The sequence below is a fragment of the Eulemur rufifrons genome, chromosome 19 (genome assembly GCF_041146395.1).
Source record: "Eulemur rufifrons isolate Redbay chromosome 19, OSU_ERuf_1, whole genome shotgun sequence".
NCBI lineage: Eukaryota > Metazoa > Chordata > Mammalia > Primates > Lemuridae > Eulemur > Eulemur rufifrons.
The window spans coordinates 48,625,206-48,641,768 of NC_091001.1; the positions used below are offsets into that span (position 1 = coordinate 48,625,206).

At 42.8% G+C, this 16,563-nt stretch overlaps 1 protein-coding gene and 1 non-coding gene across 2 annotated transcripts in view; both read right to left on the bottom strand.

The window, feature by feature from the left end:
* TCF7L1 (transcription factor 7 like 1) overlaps positions 1-16,563 on the bottom strand; it is a 150,932-nt gene that overhangs the window by 84,306 nt on the left and 50,063 nt on the right. The gene's annotated exons all lie outside the window — the stretch shown is intronic.
* LOC138400388 (U6 spliceosomal RNA) lies at positions 2,897-2,999 on the bottom strand. Its single transcript, XR_011236282.1, has one exon. It is a non-coding gene; the product is annotated as a U6 spliceosomal RNA (small nuclear RNA).

Sequence of the window (16,563 nt, forward strand, 5' to 3'; positions counted from 1 at the left end):
ACCTCATTGGCTATGATACAGCCTACCTTTTCTCTCTACCTGCCTTGCTCGGTATTTTTTTCGTCATAGTATTCACCACCACCTGACACATTGCGTTTGATCATTTTCTCTCTCCCCCAAGAAGGTAAGCAGCTCAACAGCTGAGGGTTTACTCACTGCAATGGGCCCAGCACTAGCAAGTGCCTGGCATGTCACAGTACTCAAGCATAGACACGCCTTGATTTACGAGGAGGTCATGCTCTGATAAATCCATAAGTTGAAAATATCGTAAGCCGAAAACACATTTAATAAACCTAACCTACCAAACATCAAACATCAAACATCATAGCTCAGCCTGGCCCACCTTCAGCATGGTCGAAACACACTAGCCTACAATTGAGCAAAATCATCTAACACAAACCCTTTTTTATAATGAAATATCGAATATCTCCTGTAATTTATTGAATATGGTACTGAAGTATGATTTCTACTGAATGTGTATCACTTTCGCATCACCATAAAGTAAAAAAAAAACCCTAAGTCAAAGCGTTGTAAGTCAGAGGAAATCTCTATTTGTTCAGTGGAAGAACCATTCCATATGTCCATCTGTCCATACACCCATCCACGCGCCATTTAGTAAAAACTGACAATAAGCGAGACACCATGGTGAACATTTTATAAACGGGTGAAGAGAAAAGACATAGACAGCAAGCAGGTGTGAGGACACAAAATACAAAGCTATGTTTGAGACACGTGCCTAAGGGTGCTTTGAGAAAGAAAAATAGAGGGATCTGTTTAAGAATAGGGGATCAGGGCAGTTCTCCCAAGGGAGTGACATTTCGGCTGAGACCTGGAGGCAGAAAGAGCTATCCAGGTGGACAGTGGGGTAAATGGGAAGTGTCACAGGCAGAACACACAGGACGTGGGCAGGTCAGGATGGTAGGAGCTTGGCTGCCGTGAATGAGACATAAGTGGGGACAAGGAGGGGTCAGATGGCACCACTGGGTTGTGCCTGTGGCAGGTCATCAGGCAGTAACTTGGAACTGAATTTATAAGTGATGTCCAAGTATCAACTTGGTTTATAAGACTTACAGACGGAATAGATAAACTTAAAATATTTGTTCCTATGCTAATTACAAATGAGTACTAAATTATTAAAATGTGGGTTTAAATTCCTATTTGTCTCTGCATCCATGAAGATGCTTCTTAAACGTCTGAGAAAACCTTGGTACGAGGAGTAAATGTAGCTAAAATATTTTTGGCGATAGATACCACCCAGTTCCTTAATATGGTTGTTCGGAATGACATTTCTGACTACAGAGTGGCGTCAACGTTCATGTCCAGGACACTGGACTTAATGTATATTGTCCTAAAAACAAATCCTTAGGAGACTGGATTGTCTTTTTTATTAGACAAAAATATCTCCTAAGAAGTTTGTTTCCTGAGGTTAATTTTCTCCTAAAATTACAGTACAGACAACAATTTTAATTAAATGAAGGTCTCCCTATTGAACTATAAACTCTTTGAAGGGAAGTATTATCTCTGGATTCCTAGTCCCAAGAACAATGCCTGGCCCACAGGAGGTCCTTAAAAATATGTTAAATGAGATGAAAGGACCCAATTAGTAAAGATTTTGCTGAGTATGGATGAGCACGAACTCTATTCTCAATTCAGTGTCGGCCACATGCTAGCTGTGAGATTACAGGCTCTGGGATACTCTTTTTTTGGGAAATAAAATGAAATGATGCTTTATAAAGAGTATCCATCCTGGAGCCTGGGACTTGGCAGTCAATCACTTGATGGCAGGGATTACTATTTTGTCCCTAAAATTCAGGCAGAACCATGATTGTTTATGTAACTTTCTACTACCACCTTAACTGCCTTCTATCAGAATCTTACCTTGGCATAAAACCACTAACCCACTGACACATTCTGTGGTCACACAGAGCCCAAGGAGGACTGCAGAGCCTATCTGGTGAAGAACCAACACAAAAGATCTAGGTGATAAAAGGGCCACCAACAAAGCCAGGTCAGTGGTGTGTGGGTGAAAGAATTGCCCCCAACTTGCCTACAAGGTGGACACAATCCTGATGGGCAAGTCACAGGCTCTGTCCTTGGGCCACATGGGGTCATATCCCACCATGGCCACTGCCCCAAGCCCTTGCAGGCAGGGTAGAGTAGCCCAACAGGAAGGAGTTAGTGACCCCCAGTTAACAGGTGGCTGTACTTTCATTTGGAAATTTTTTTTGCCAGTAACAAAGGTCAGCTATGAATTACATATGAAATCAATCAGTTCATGGTAACACGGGTCTGAAGAAAGCATCCAAGTAGATGGCAATGCTTATCAATGACTTGTCAATCCCCAGGATCCAACTAAAGTGGTAACATTCAATTGTTACTTAATGTCCACTGTTTTAAAAATGCACAGGAGTGGAGAAAACCACATGGATATTATATGAGCAAACGAGAATAAAGAATGTGGGCTGACAAGTATTCCTGCCTGCTACTCCAAAGTCCTCTATGATTGGTGTGCAGATGCACACAACAATCTATCTGCACACAAATCCATCATTTCAAGATGCAAAATACTCAGTCTTTAGTTGACAATCAGTCCTACAGAAGTGTGGTATCTCTACTGCACGGAAACAAAGGCTTTTAATATATAGTTCACCTGCCTCCCTCAGCTCTAGGCCTGCTCAGCACTGAGAGAGAAATAGCAACAGTATACTACCCTATAAGAAGGTTTTGTTCGACTTTCTTTTTAAAAAGATCATTATTGTTTTTCAAGTTCCAAAAGCAGTATATATTTATTATTTTAAAACAACCTGAGACGTTACTCAATTTAGAAAATGAAATTCTCCTAATCCCATTCCACTTCCAGGTAGTTTTCTTTTTTTTCTTTAAGTATGTTGAGTTTAAAAATATGGAATGCTTCATGAATTTGCATGTCATTGTTGCACAGGGATCATGCTAATCTTTTCTGTATTGCTCCAATTTTAGTATATATGCTGTGAAAGCAACAAGCACCAGGTAGTTTCCTAAGTATAGACCAAAGGGAAAAAAAACCTAATAACTTTTACGAATTTTTTTTCTGCTTATAAAGAAAACCAAAAAATAAGTTTCTGTCTCATTTCTGCCTATTGGATTAATTTCTATTTTAAAAAAGCAAGAATATGGAAAATCATTCCCGTAGTAGTCATGAAAGTATCATTTCAGAAAGTCTTTTTTTCGATGGTATTTTGACAGAACTTAGTAAAATTTAAAATGCTAGCCAGGCATAGTAGCACATGTCTATAGTCCCAGCTACTTGGAAGGCTGAGGTAGAAGGATCACTGGATCCCAAGAGTTTGAGTCCAGCCTGGGCATACTGAGACGCCCATCTACAAAAAAACTAATTTAAAAAATGCACATATACCATCAGACCCAGTAAATCTGCTATGAGGAATCTATGCTAGGGAAAGACTAGTTTGGGCACACAGAGTTATGTATAAGGATGTTCTTTTTTTTCCTCTTTTTAATGTCTACCAATATGAGAATGGTTACAAGATGCATCTCTACTATGAATACAACAGCAGCTAAGAAGAAGGACATAAACCCATATATACTGATCTGGAAAGGTCTCTGAGATACCCTATTAAGTGGAGTGAAAAAACAAGTTACCAAATATGAATAATATAATCTTCTTTGTGTTATAAAAAATACACAAAATAGGCCAGGCATGGTGGCTCACACCTGTAATCCTAGCATTCTGGGAGGCCAAGGCATGAGGATTGCTTAAAGTCATTCAAGACCAGCCTGAGCAAGAGCAAGACCGCATCTCTACAAAAAATAGAAAAATTAGCCAGGCGTGGAGTCGCACACCTATAGTATAGTCCTAGCTATTCAGGAAGCTGAGGCAGGAGAATCGCTTGAGCCCAGGAATTTGAGGTTGCAGTGAGCTGTGATGACACCACTGCACTCTAGCTTGGGTGACAGATGAGACTCTGGCTCAAAACAAACAAACAAAAAACACTGCCAAGTAATGCACAGAGGTTGTACATGTGCATATTCAAACCAGCCAGGAAGAACACACACCAAATAGCTAACAGTGTGAAGTGGAGTTAGGCAGAGAGAGGAAGAATTTTGTTTTACTTGTACTATTTGATTTTTTACTACCATTAGCAAGCATTCCTCTATTAAGTGTAAAAAGAATAATGAGATAAAATATTTCATCCAGCTGATGTATCTGAGTATGGCATAAGGTATGGGTCTAGCTACGCGTTCCATCCTTATCACATCATTATCACCTGCTGTGGCTTTATAGGATGCTTTAGCATCATTTTTCAAAATGTTTAAAAGTATCTTTTGACTTGTTAAACTTGCTAACTTTTCAATCCATTTGGAATCTATTTTCTTTCATGGTATACATTTTCTATGTATTTTGAGTCTGATATATCCACAATCTGAACTTGCATTTCAACTATTCTTGGCTATCTATCTACCCAAGAATTAAGATCTTTAAAAATATGACACTGAGTTGGCATTTCATCTGTGATAGACAGGGACACGTAATGTTCTGGTCATGTTTGCTAATCTGGTGTTAAGATACATATAGTACCTCAGAAATAAATTCTAGCTTTCAAATGTTAGAAATGCTATTAAAATTCACTGCACACTAAAACCATGGAGAATGCACTCTTTTCATAAGAGTTGGGAGGTACTTTAGGTTCCTTTAGGACATTAGAGTCAGTGTTTGCCCCTCAATTGAAACCTCAGAGTATCTAAGTTCCTCACCATCACAATAAGGGGCTGGAGCTCCCAAGTCCCATGGCCTCCTCTAATATTCTAAAATATTATTGAATTATCTTACACAGAGTGAAGTTGGATCCCTGCCTTTTTGGAGTGATAAAACCTACCTAACACTATATATAAGAATTAATTTAAGATTGATCAGAGACCTAAAACATAAGGAGTAAAATTACAAAACTCTTAGAACAAATCAAAGGCATAAATATTCATAACCTATGATTAGGCAGTGGTTGCTTAGATACGACACCTAAAGCACAAATGATAACAGAAAATATAGATTAATTAGACCATCAAAATTAAAAACGTTTGTGCTTCAAAGGATACTATGAAGAAAGTGAAAAGACAGAACGGGAGGAAGTATTTGCAAATCATGTATCTGATAAGGATCAGAAGTCTTACAACTCAGCAATAAAGAGACAACTCAATTTTAAAAGGTCAAAGGACTTGAACAGACATTTCTCCAAAGAAGACACACCAATGGCTAATAAGCACATAAAAAGGTCCTCAACATCATTAGCCATCAGGGAAATGCAAACCAAATTATAATGACACACCGCTTCAAACACATTAGGATAGCTATAATAAAAAGAACAGGCAACAATAAGTCTTGATGAGGATGTAGAGAAATCAGAACCCTCATACACTGCTGTGGCAACGTAAAATGGTGTACCCACTTTGGAAAACAGGCTGGCAGTTCCTCAAATGGTTAAACATAAAGTTATCATACGACCCAGCAATTCCACTCCTACATATACAGTTGACCCTTAACGATATGAGTTTGAACTCTGCAGATCCACTTATATGCAGATTTTTTTCAATAAATATTTTGGAAAATTTTTTGGAGATTTGTGACAATTAGAAAAAACTTACAAACTAAATGGCATAGCCTAGAAATACTGAAAAAAATTAAGAAAAAGATATGTCATGAATGCATAAAATATATGTAGATGGTAGTCTATTTTATCATTTGCTACCATGAAATATACACAAATCTATAATAAAAAGTTAAAATTTATAAGCTTATGCACACAAACACTTAACAGACCATACATGTCGCCATTCGAAGTCAAGAGAAATGTAAGCAAACATAAAGATGCAGTATTAAATCATCACTGCATAAAATTAACTGTAGTACATATGGTACTACTGTAATAATTTTGTAGCTACCTCCTGTTGCAATTGCAGCGAGCCCAAGTGTTTCGGGTATCCACTTAAAACATCGTGTGATGTTAATCATCTCTGTGAGTAGTTCATCTCTAGTAAATTTCGTATCACTGTAAAAAGTAATCTCTCGCAGTTCTCGTGTATTTTTCATCATGTTTAGTGCAATATCATAAACCTTGAATAACGCCATGGGACCCATCTGAAGTGCCACTATGATGCTGGAAGAGCTCCCAAGAAGCAGAAAAAAGTCATGATGCTACATGAAAAAGCTGAATTGCTTGATATGTACCATAGACTGAGGTCTGCAGCTACAGCTGCCCCACCATTGCAGACAGACAATTCATCTTGTAAATAGATGATTTCAACGTAACAATATCGATAAATCCAGTACTGTACTATAAATGTATTTTCTCTTCCTTATGATTGTCTTAATGAAATTTTCTCTAGCTTACTTTAAGAATATAGTATATAATATATAACCTACAAAATATGTGTTAATTGTTTATGTTATTAGTAAGGCTTCCAGTCAATAGTACACTATCAGTAGTTTTGTGGGAGTCAAAAGTTATATGCAGATTTTCAACTGGGGGGTTGGTTCTGCTAACCCCTGCATTGTTCAAGGGTCAACTGTACATACAATATAAATGAAACCGCAAGTCCATACAAAACCTTAGACATGAATGTTCACAGCAGCGCTGTTGACAATTACCAAAAAGTGGAAACAACCTAAATGTCTACCAACTGATGAATAAACAAAATGTGCTATACCCACAGAATGGGCTATTATCCAAAAATAGAAAGGAATGAAGTACTGATACATGCTACAACATGGGTGAACCCTGAAAGCATTATGCTAAGTGAAAGAAACCTGACACAAAAGGCCACATGTTGGAAGATTCCATTTATATGAAATGTCCAGAATGGGCAACTCCATAGACTCAAAAAGTAGATCAGCGGTTGTCAGGGGTTGGAGGGAGGAGATAAAGGAGAGTGATTGCTGAAGGCTAAGTTTGTTTTGGGGTTTACGAAAATGTTCTGGAATTAGATAGTGATGATGGTTGCACAACTCTGTGTATATATTAATAAAAGGATGAATTTTATGGTATGTGAATTATATCCCAATAAATATGTTTTTTTTCAGCCACTAAAGAAATTTAAAAAATTATCTTGCATAATACTTTTGGAAATAAGCTGGAATCTTTATATCCAACTGGCATCCCCCAAACAATGGTTCCCAACCCTAGCCGCCCATTGGAATCACTCGGGGAGCTTTTAAAAACACACAGATGCTTGGACCTCCTTCCAAGAGATTATGATTTAATTGGTCTGGGGTGGAGTTTGGGGACTGGTGTTTTTCAAAAGCTCCCCAGTTGATTCTAACGTGCAGCCAGAGTTGAGAACTGCTGCCCTAGAATTTGAGCTTTTAAAAGAGTCCCTGGTGTTGGTTTAGATATCTGTCATTTTATCCTTTCTCATAAACATGAGACAAACAAAATTTTAAATGGCTCATAGTTTCTGGCTGTTAGAACTCAATAGAACTGGAATTTTATTTTATTGTCTCTTCCACTTTTTTTTTTTAAGATCACCAGATTGCCATTTTATAGATAGAGAATCTGAAGTGCAAAATGGCTAAGACACATACTGAGGTCACCATTGTGAGTTGCGGCAGGGATCGAATTACAATTTCTTCCTTGGGAACCTAACTTGGTTCTTTTTCTTGTTACTCCAACTTGAACTATCAGGGACGTTGGGAACCCCCATTCAGCACAGGTGGTAGGGACAGGCAGCACCTTGTCCCTGGCAGAAGAGACAGAAACGCTGGGTGGAGCTGCATAGTCTGGGAAAAGGCAAACTCTTGGGTCCACCTTCTGATCTGATGAAATGGAACGTCCTCCTCGTCCTCCCTTTTTTGTTTACAGGGCTGGGAAGATGAGGTTTTTGTCACTTCCTTATCTCTGGGAAGCCACCCCATAGTACTTACTTATCTGGATCACTGCTCCTCTCATTTTCATTATTTTGCCCAAAGCTGGGGAAGCCCACGTGAGTTTCCCATTAGGCTCCCCGTTCATTCCAGAGCCCCAAAGCTGTTTCCAATTGGCAAAAGTCATGGCCAGCGAGAACTGTTCATTAGTGTATCTGTGGGGGGCTGTCCGGGCCCCAAACCAGCCCCTGCCTGTGGGAAATTCTCCCCAGATCAGAGGCCCCTCCAGGCCCCTGAGATCAGAGGTGAGGGAGACCGGACACCTCTCCCTGGGCTCCTGCTTGGGGCCCCTTTCCCTACTTGCTGGCTCAAGGAACTCACATAGAGGCGTTTGGGTTCTAATTCTGTTGAGTAATTGCTCAATGATTTTCTATGCAGTTCCCTGGCTCCTCTACCCCACTTTCTCACTCAGCTGTTTTATAAGCTGAATTCTAATCTGAGTTTCTTCACAATGTCGCCTTTCACTAAAAGCTAATAAAACCCCAAATGGGAAATTCAGGAGTAGTGGTGATGCCACGTGACTGTAACTGAAGGTTGTTGGTCAACTTGATTTGGTTTTCAAGCTTGTGCACCATCTGGGGGCTTCAGTCCCCCACCCAACTTTTGCAGCAATAAAGAAGGTCTTTGTCTTTCTTTGCCCCGAATTTGAGTCTTGAACCTTTCTGAGGAGGCCTACAGACGGCCGCACATAGCCCCAGACAGCCCGCTGCCCTCTCTCTGCCTCTGCCACCCTCCACTTCCTCACTCCACGTCCTGGGCAGGGCACCCAGCTCTACACACTGCAGTAGTTGCCTCGGCAGGAGCCAGGGTGCCCTGGCCCCGGGCAAGATCCCGCCCAGAACTCTGCTCCACTCCTGCCGCTAGACTAGGGGGCCCAACCCTGGGAGACTGCTCAAACTCGAGGCATAGGAAAATTTTTCATTAAAGAGCAAAATCTCATGGAAATCTTGAACATGAGAATCAGATAAATCAATGAGAAGAACAAAGGTGTTCTGCTGCATCCTGACAGCCATGGTGAGAGTTGTCTTATGTCAGCCACATTATCTACTAATTTATTTCTGAATTTGGTTTTGATTACAGAGGACTGAAAGAAATCTTGATTTCCACAGATAAGCAGCAGCAAAGGCTAACGGGCTTTTCAGTAGACTGCCTTTTGAGCTTAGGAAGTCTTTAGTTATATCAGTTTGTTGGCTTTGCTTTCATTACTGTCCCCCAAGAGCCAATTGCCTGTTTGTCATTTTGTGTATTTGTGGCCCCCAAATCTTTTTTTTTAATTTAATTTCTTAAAATTTCAGAATATTACAGGGGTACAAACATTTTGGTTACATAAATTGCTTTGTATCGTTTGAGTTAAAGTTCTAAGGGTGCCCATTGTCCAGATAGTGGGCACCATACCAGCTAGGTGTGAATTTGTCCATCCCCTCCTGCCCCCCCCACCTACTTGATTTCCGATGAATGCTATTTCCATATGTGCACCTAAGTGTGGATCAATTAGTTCCAATTTAATGGTGAGTATATGTGGTGTTTGTTTTTCCATTCTTGTGATACTTGACTTAGAGGAATGGTCTCCAGTTCCATCCAGGCACCCCCAAATCTTAATACCACAGACACATAATGTATCTGTTTATGTACAGCAGCCTTTTGAAGGCCTGCACCATTGTCATAGCTAGATTTTTTTCACCCCCTTGGGGGTCAGTATGACCCCTTTGAGGATGTATTAAATGTAGAATCAGTAAAATAATAATATTAGAAACAATGGAAAATTCTAACATGGTATTTGCCAAACACTGTTCTAAACACTTTACCTGTATAATATTTACTCATTTAAGCCTTGTAATACCATGTTATTCTCATTTGGTAGATGAAGAAAGTGAGGCACAGAGAGGTTAGCCAACTTGCCCAAGGCTACACAGGAGGCACATGGCAGAGCTGTTGAGTCACGCCCAGGTTGCACACCAAACCACTAGGCAATACTGCTTTCCCACACTGAACAGCTGCTCGTGTTTCCTCATCACAAATACAAAAATCAGGCAAGATGCACCCCAAACTTGCAATAAGCACGAAACCACCCATCACGTGACAGTTCCACCAGGTAATACATCACACATTAGCAAACTGGCCACTGCGCAGCGATGACACCCGAGCCAAGACAACCACGGGTGTGTGTGAGCATCTGGACGATGGTAAGAGAACAGACACACGTGTGACTGAATATTTAGCAGCACTGGTGCTCAGCTACAAGCTTTCTAACCAATACCACATTTACGAGAAATTTCAACAGAGACAGACGAGTGGCAAGGGACTTAGGCGCCCCAATTCGACCCACCCTGGCGGTGCCAGTTCACATGCCAGTGGTCTCCAGTATGTTGAACCATGGAATATTTAATCAGGCATGTTTTATTTTTGTTTCCTATTTTTAAATGTTGAGGATACAATTTTTTAAAAATAATCAATTCCAACATTTGGGAAACCCGCCTATAGCACTGGACCCACAGCAGAGAATCTGAAATTACGGGACGACGTTCCAGGACTCCTGGGGCTGACTGAGAGTGCTGCCCCAGCTCCTACCCTCCAACCTCCTGGTCCATGTCCCTGGGCCTCACACTCTTCTCCCACAAAACACCCCATGCCTTGTGCCAAGCCAAACCAAGTCTGGGGGCTGGGACTCAGGCAGCACTAGTTTTGGTGTTTTTTTCTTAAGAGACAGGGTCTTGCTGTGTTGCCCGGGCTAGTCTAGAACTCCTAAGCCCAAGGGATCTTCCCATCTCAGCCTCCTGAGTAGCTGGGACCACAGGCACATGCCACCGTGCCCAGCAAGGCAGTACTAGTTGCTAAACCCAGGCTTGAGAACTACAGTTCTAATTTTTACCTCCATTTTCAGATAGTAACCCCAACTCTGAGCTAGATCACGTACATTGGTCCATGCCCCTCAGGTGCAACTGAAAACAGGCCACTTTTCTGTCCAACTCCCCACCACTCTCACAGAAGGGTGTTCTCTTAACTTTCCACCTGTGCATGTGTTCATTCTTGCTCTCTTCCCACTCCTTGATCTCTTATTTATGGAGTGCCTACTATGTGCCAGCGACTAGGGAATACATACACAATCATATACTGTTTCTGGTGTTACAAAGAAGAGGGGGCCTTATCTAGAGTGCGGGCAGCAAGTAGAAATTGTCTAAGTGAGGAGTGAGGCTAACCACTCCGGGCAGGGCATGAGCTGGGAGTCTGGACAGTCCACAGCACAAGCCAACATGGCCGGGGAGTGCGGGGGGCTGAGGAAGAGGCTCGCTTCTCCTCCCCATCCAGGCAGGCGGCAGTAATCACTGCAGTCAGGGGTAGGGGCTGGGCAGTGGGGACGTTTTGCTGAGTGACCTAACGCAAGGCAGGAACCCTTTCTCAGGCTTGGTTTCCCACCTGTAAATTAGGAATTCCATCAACTACACCGGTCGGAGGTGGTTATTAAATGCAGCCACCCTCTAGAAGCTGTGGTCCTTGACCTTCACTACATACTGGAATCTCTTGGAGCTTTATGAAGTCCTGATGCCTGCTTGGGACCTAGTCTGGGCACCTGAATTGTCAAAGCTCCCCAAGTGATTCTAACATCTGGGGTGAGAATCACTGCCTCAGAGCGCCCACAGAGCAGCTGGCACAAGGTAAGTGCTCAAAAAAATATGAGCTGGGTGCAGTGGCTCGTGCCTGTAGTCCCAGCTACTTATGTGGTTGAGGGCAGGAATTTGAATGTACCTGATGCCACTGAACTGTACACTTAAAAATGGTCAGGATGGCAAATTTTGTGTTCCATGTTTTAACACAATTTTTAAAACTGCATAAAATATTATTTACTTACATTCAAAATGTCTTTAAATGTTCATAGAATATAAAAAATAAAAAAGTTAAAAGTTAAAAAATTAAATTTATACTTTTCCATTTCTAAGAATCTAATCCAACAGAAATGACCCACCTGTGTAAAGACATATATGTACAGGTATGTTAGAGGGCATGTCACAATGGGAAAAATTTGCATAAACAACCGGAGAGTTCATTACCAGGGGAGTTGTTGAATAAGTCAAGGTTCATCCTGGAAATATCATGCAACCATTAAGAAGAATGAGACCGTCTGTCTATGCAGGCACAGAAGGCTCCAGTGAATAATATACTTATTCAGGAAGACACTTGGCCCCCAGCAGCTGAACTCCCATCCTGAGTTTAGGAATCCCTGCCCTGGTACGAGTCCTGGTGGGAAGTAGAGTCCACCTCCCACTCTGGAAGCTGAAAATGCCAGCAACATCACCAGTGCAGTGTCCTTGCCATTCTGGTTTTGTGACTATTGTGGCCATGGTCTGGGCTGCTGCCTGGTTTCTGTAGTTTGAGTCCATCCACAGCCTTCCCAGAGAGGCTGGGAACCACCCCAATGTCCTTTGAAGAAATCCCTTTTCTAGTTATCTCAGTCAGTTGATATCTACTGCTTGCAACTAAGAAGCCTACTGATACAGATATTCAGAGTAGGACTCTTTTTATAGGTTTTTTTTTCCAGAAAGAAAATAGGCCCTTGCAACTAAGACTCTACAGCAACTGGGGTACCTTTGTGCTCCCACCACCCAAGGACTTGAGGAGGATTCAGCTCCAAATCTCATGCCAGGGGTTTCCTCCTGGTTCTCCTGTGATAATCCACTCCCCGAGTGTCTACCGTGATGCGGCACACACTGCTGGTTGCTGTACCCACAAAGGCTATTTACCCTGAGCTCTAGGACACCTAGGAGCACAAACTGTACACAGCGCTCCTCGAGTCTGACTGGCCTTACTCATAGGATCTTCTGATCATGCTTTGTGTCTCCCTGTCCATCCACCCTGCCTAATTCTCTTAGAATTTCCATTCCTCAAAGGCCCATATTAGAGATATTTCTCCTGGCAGCCTCGGTTTCTCCTTTTCTCTTGGCTCAGGTAAAACCTCCTGAATTCCAACTTGACAACGTCCCTAGCGTCTGACCATTTCATTTCCTGAAGAAAATCCCTCCTTTTTTGGTGGGAAGGCACCATGTTCATGGGACTTTTCTTACTCCATGTATTTACCCTCCTCTCCTCTCCCCACTCACATGTCTTCATCCCTCCACTCCCAGGGGTTACTGTCCCCACACCTGTCCTGCAGTCCCTCACCCATTGTGTCACACTGACCTCCCCACTACCGCACAGGGGCCCTAGCCATATGAGGGATTTTTAAAAAAAAACTTTTAAGTTTTGAAATCATTTTAGACTTACAGAAAAGTTGCAAGAATAGTAAAATGAACTCCCATATACCCTTTACCAACACACTCCAAATGCTGACATTTAATTACATTGCTGTATCCTTCTCTCTCTCCCCATATATATTTTTTTCTCTGAACCATTTGAGGATGAGATGCACACACGATGCCCCTTTACCTCTAAACACTGCAGTGTGTATTTCCTAAAAAAGACAGTCTCTTACACTACCAGTTTACCTAACCAGGAAATTACCACTGATACAAGACTATCATTCAATCTACAGACTTGACTTGAATGTTGCCAGTTCTCCTAGTAATGACCCTTAGAGCAAGAAAAAAAGAAAAAGAAAAGGAAAAACTCATGGGCAGGATCCCAACCAGACTGAACACCGCACTTAGACTCTAGACCTTGTCTAAGACCTTGGCTCCCCACCTGCGGAAGGAGCCCCGAATGGAGAACTGTCATTACCCACCCAGACTGGAGAAGTTACTTTCTCCTCTGGGATCCACCCTCCATCACCCATGAGAATAAAGGGACAGAGTAGCCTTGGGCACCTGAGTGCTCTGCCTATGAAAGGTGAGCAGCCAGTGGGGTGACAACTATTGTACCTTTGGCTTCACAATCCTTGGCTATTCCCAGGTATAGATACAATTCAGTCAAACTGAAAAAATAAGAAGCTAATATTACTGAGCAACTGACTACTCAATTAGATCAGTCAGAGCTCTATGTGATTTATATGGTTTACACGCATCATCTCATTTAATCCCTACTGCTTCCACTGTTAGCCCCATTTTGCAGACGAGACTGAAGGGTTGAATAATTTGCTCAAGGTCTTTCCAGTGCTTAAATTTAAGATTAGAAATAAGGAGGGTAGGAAACATATGTTGTCATCTACAAGACGATGAATCTTCTCTAGGCTGAAATAAGGTCCCTTAGATAGAAGGAACCAGAAACGTCAAATAGAGACCACTTCCCACAGCCAATTGTGGCTGCACCCGCCATCAGGCACAGGGTCACACAGCTGGGACACCCTGGCCCTGTGTAGCACAGAATCCCTAGGCAGAGGAGAAACGAATTCTGGGACCACAGGGAAAACAAAACTGTACCAAGTTCCATGCTCCAAAACTACTCTTGGTGACCTAGAGTTGAAGCTTTGTCCCCTCCCTATGAAGAGCTATAAAGCTCTATGGACCTGAATGTAGGAAGTTTGCTACATCCAATGAAGAAATCAGCTTCTAAATGTACTAAATAGAATAGTTCAGAGCACGCATTATGCATCAAGTACTGACTAACCCAATAAGAGGTGCTACCCCATTTCATAGCCCAGAGAGTTGAGGCTGGGCAAGGTTTAGTAGCCTAGCTTGGGCTTTGCTAACACTGGACTAGAGTCTGTGAGACCTCACATAGCACCTGTGCCTAAGAAGCTGGTGGCACCAGATAGTTTGAAACTATGTCATATTAGGCAGATCCACATCCCTCCCTTAACAGTGGAGCAAGTCAACTCTTCCCTTGGGAGGAAGGCTGTGCATTATTCCAATAAGTTTATGACCACCTCCCCGTGGAATGTGACAGCTGGGAAAGCTTTCCCTACCTTTCACACAGACACTACCACCAGTTGGCTGCTGGCAGCTTGGAAAGTGTTTCTACATTGTGTGTTATGTTTCCCCAACTAAAGTATAAGGCCCTTAAAGACTTGTGGAAGATGTCTACCATGGCACTAATACAGGTGTGTTCCCTTTTCTTTCTTTTTTCTTAACACTTAAAACTGAGGTAGAAATTATGAAGATAATTTGGTTCACTGCACCAGAGTAATTAATGCTTGCAGCAGCCCTTGCCTCAGTTGCTAAGACAGCCTTACCCCATTTCCACTGAAGCTCTGCCACTCACCTTGGGAAGACGCTTAATATTTCTGAGCCTCAGGTATTGCATCTGTAAATGGGAATAATAATCTTTCCCACTTTAAAGTGCTTATAGCATTTATAGTGCATATGTGTGTATGTAACAACTAAATGGCTTAAGTCAAATGAAGTATTATGTACAAAACACTTAACCCCAAAAGTTCCCAATAAATAGAAGATTCTACTATTTCTTCTGCTTCTGCTACTACTACGACTGCTGCTGCTGCGATCATCAAACACAATTCTTTAAAACTGGGGAACACAAAGGCTCCTTGGCCTGCTCTTTTCATTCCCCCATGTTCCCAGCATGGTCCTCAGGAGCCTGACCTGCAGCAGGGGCACAAGCAGAGCTGAGGGCCAGAGGTTTTGGGGGTGTTACTGCCAAATGGTACAAGCCATAGAGGGTCAATTAAGTCCTTGCCTCCAACCCCACATCTACTACCAACTGGTGCCAAATCAGCACAAGGGACTGCCCCTTCCGGCGAACTGGCCTCCCAAGACTGACCTCTGCAGAGGCCTGGGGTGCTCCTCACAGAGCCCCTCAAATTCTAGATGCACAGCCCTGGCCATCAAAGGCCCTTCTCTGTAGCCACTTCCCACCTTGAAATGTCCTTCATCCCTCCAGCATGTCAAAGTCTACCATCTTTGAAACATGAGGTGATCCCAGTCTTTTCAGTAAGTCGACCACACCCCAACAGGCAGAGAATTCTGTGGCCTCTTCAAGGGACAGCAATCTACATCAGTGTGCCCTGGGGCCACATGGAAGGAGTAGCAACTTAGTTCACTCCTTCAATAAGCACTTACTGAGTGCCTCAGGTATGCAGGACTACCAAGATAAAAACAGACAAGGTCTCTACTCTTAAAGAGGGGACCAGAGGGGTGTACAATAAAGATAAAAGCCAAAGGTCAGAGCCAAAGATAAGCTCTAGCAGGCCTGAGCCTGCTCATCCCCCCTGCTCACTGCAAGGTATTCCTACCCCTCTCCTTCCAGAGCCCCCCAGTGCACAGAATGAATGAACCCCAAATGGCTGTCCTGCGTCACCCCTCTGGGTTCACTCCCCGGCCCTGGGCTCCTGTGAACAATTGGGGCTCCTGGAGGCAGGCCGAGCGGGTGCATTCTCATGTGCAGGGCCCGCAGCGCCCCTCTCAGCTGATTGTGTCCGGGCGGCCGGGGGCTCGGAGGCGCATGAATGCCCCTGAATGGGCCCTTTCAGGCTGATGGACAGGAGCTGAAAGCTGCACACACACAAAAGCCACTGGGCAGCCAGGAGGGCTCCAGCCCGGGGTTTGCCCACGGGAAGGGAGGCCATCCCACCACAAAGAGCAGTGTGAGGACTTCCCTACTTTGTCAATGGCATCCTCTGGCCGCCAACTGTACAGCACGACACCCTCCCCCACGATGGTGGTAACAGCAGCAGAGGATGGTACTGCATGGAGAAGGCTGAGAGGGCTAGAGGCAGAAATTAAAATCCAACAAATAAATCAACAGAATACCCTTTTCTTTAATAGCAA